Source organism: Pyxicephalus adspersus, chromosome 1 (genome assembly GCF_032062135.1).
Source record: "Pyxicephalus adspersus chromosome 1, UCB_Pads_2.0, whole genome shotgun sequence".
Classification (NCBI taxonomy): Eukaryota; Metazoa; Chordata; class Amphibia; order Anura; family Pyxicephalidae; genus Pyxicephalus; species Pyxicephalus adspersus.
The window spans coordinates 73867166-73869898 of NC_092858.1; the positions used below are offsets into that span (position 1 = coordinate 73867166).

The 2733-nt window shown below is 43.6% G+C and overlaps 1 pseudogene; it reads right to left on the reverse strand.

Annotated features, from left to right (window-relative positions):
• Nucleotides 1–1025: 1025 nt before the first annotated feature.
• Nucleotides 1026–2256, reverse strand: LOC140325873 (perilipin-2 pseudogene; annotated as a pseudogene).
• Nucleotides 2257–2733: the final 477 nt, after the last annotated feature.

Genomic DNA, 2733 nt, shown 5'->3' on the forward strand with positions numbered 1-2733 from the left:
GCTTAGGTGGTTAAGCAAAACCAACACAAGGCAGTCTTTAGATCACAAAACAAGCATGTTCCACTCACATGTAATCGTTGCTGGTGCAAGGCAGAGCTCTGTTCCCCCACAGCTCTGGGAACTAACTGAGCTGCCTCCTAAGCACTCTCCAGCTTGCAACACAGTGCTGATCCTCTTCCCTCAGGCTCTTGCTAAACTATCTCTCAGCCTGGATCCCTCTGGCTCTCTCTCAGCCTGGATCCCTCTGGCTCTCTTTCAGCCTGGATCCCTTTGGCTCACTCTCAGCCTGGATTCCTCTGGCTGATTACTTCCTCCTCTCCCTACACCTGAGTGCAGGTGCATATTTACCCAGTTAGGATTGTTTTGGGCCAAGGAACCCACCCTTTCACTCCCTTGGCCAGCTCCAGGGCCTTGAAGAACCAGGTTTCTTCATAGAAACTTACACAGACCTATCCACTCTCTATTCCCTGGAGCCTTTTTAACACTTTCCCTGACGTTCTTAGTGACACTATGTCATATATCCTCAACCCCCCCCCTGTTCGACCACGTGGGGTTGGACACAATTTTCCAATACAATTAGCCAGGATAGGGCATCTGCACTCCCCAGCATTTTCTTGCTCTATCCTTTCTATAGGCTGCCATTGAAGACCAGTGTCTTCCCTTTTCTAGGTCAAAACACAAACAACAAACACACAAAAATAACACATTTTTTTTTAGAGACCCGGTGCTCTGGACCAATTTGTCTATGGCATCTTTAAGCGACATCGGCAAATCAGCTTTTCTTTAAATCAGTTTCTTCCAGATTCTCACTGTACTCCTGAACATCATCCTTCAGCTCCCGCAGTTCTTCCTTCTCCTTTGTTATTTATTTACCCAGTTCTTGCTTTATCTCTACTACTTGGTTGAAACTTCTTGCTTGGACTGCACTTTCTGCTTTCGACCAGGTTTCTCTCTTTTTGTTGTATAGCCCCTCCTGTGCAACATGTATTTTCTGATTGGCATCATGTACTTCCTGGCATATTTATTCAGGTCAAGACTGTAGACTGTAGCTGAAAAATGCCCTTCTGACTTCTGCATTTAGCATCCCTGAATCATGCCAGGGCTTGATAATAAGCACGTTTGTGTGCCTTGGTAGAGAGTGATCCCAAGCAATCATAGTAGCTTGCTTTATCATCCGACATCTCAAATCCCTCTTTTTTTGCAGCCTCCTTTTCTAGTTCCTTATCAGTTAGAGGTAGGTATTGTTCAAGAAGAGTTACAGACTTTGTAAGAGCAGTATCAATACCACTGCTCATTTTGCACACCGCACAGCTCCCAAGCACAGTGTTGATGCTTCCATTTTCAACAGACTTGGTCATCTCCACACTGTCATACACTGCTCCATTGGTCTTATCAACCACTCCAGGTATACTTTGAATGACTGCATATTTAGCATCAATGACAGCCTCTGAGGCATTTGTTACAATTTTGTCACATGGCTGATACAAAATGGACCGCCTCTCTCTCCAATGCCAGCAATGTTGTTTGCTACAGCAAGCTAAAGTTCCAATTTCTGTATTATTGACATGGCACCATTAACAGCCACTCTGGTGATGGTCTTCACATTTTTCTCCACCACACCCCAATCACATTTAAATCACTTTTCATTTTTGTGAGACTTCTGATGTTGAATAAGGGTAAAACGGTCATCGAAGACTGTATCACCGGCGTGGCACGCTGGTTGCTTAAGTGAACCCCTGGATCACTTTTTTTTGCCATAACTGTATCACAATAGGAAAAGTGCACTTTGGCTACATTCTCAGTAGGCTTTTGCAGTATGTACATTTTCATGGTTCCACCCTGTGTAAACCAAACATGGCAAATGTAGCATTCATATAGCTTTTCCCCAGACCGAGTTCTCAGGTGCCTCTGCATGGAATGATCACGATTTGAGTGCCTGGGACAGGTATAGCTGCACAGCTCACATTGGCAAATTTCCTTTACAAATTCCTTTTTAATTTTTGTTGGTTTTGGAGGCCTCAAGTTTCCCATTACTATTTCAGCCTTCACATCCACTGATGTAGCAACACCTTAATCACCATGCCCCTGAGCCTCCTGTTCATCAGGCCAATCAGGGACAGTTTCTTCCATCTTTACTTCACTTGATTTACTAAATTCTTCCCACACCTTTTTTGAAACAGAGATACCTTCATGGGCTTCTTTGGAATCTTCAATCTTTTCCTGGATGTCTGGAAGAAGTCCATTCAAATCATTCATTTCATTCTGAATTTTCTCAGTGGATTCATTTGCAGCTTTTTCCAACTATTCTGAAAGTAGAGCCACTCACTTCTCTATGACTTCAGTAGACTGTGTGAAGTGAGGTATGGCACTATCGTGCTTGTTACTGTACTGGTAGACGAAGCCCAGTTGCAGATTGCCAACTTTTTCCTTTTTCTCTTTTGTCCCTTCATTCTCTTCATCTTCAGATTCAACATCCCCTTCTTCAGCCACCATTGGCTCAGCTTCTTCTTCCTGCCCTTCAGGCTGTTCTTTTATCTCAGCTGAAACAGGATCCCATCCTTTATCTTGGACTTCAACAAGAGGAAATTTTTTCCCCAGCCAACACAGGAACACTTTCATCAGCTTCAATCTCAATGAGCACAGAAGTATCCTTGTCAGTCAATACAGGAACATTTTCGTTAGCTTCAATCTCAGTTAACACCTGAGCATCTTCCACAGTGATATTTTGTGCAT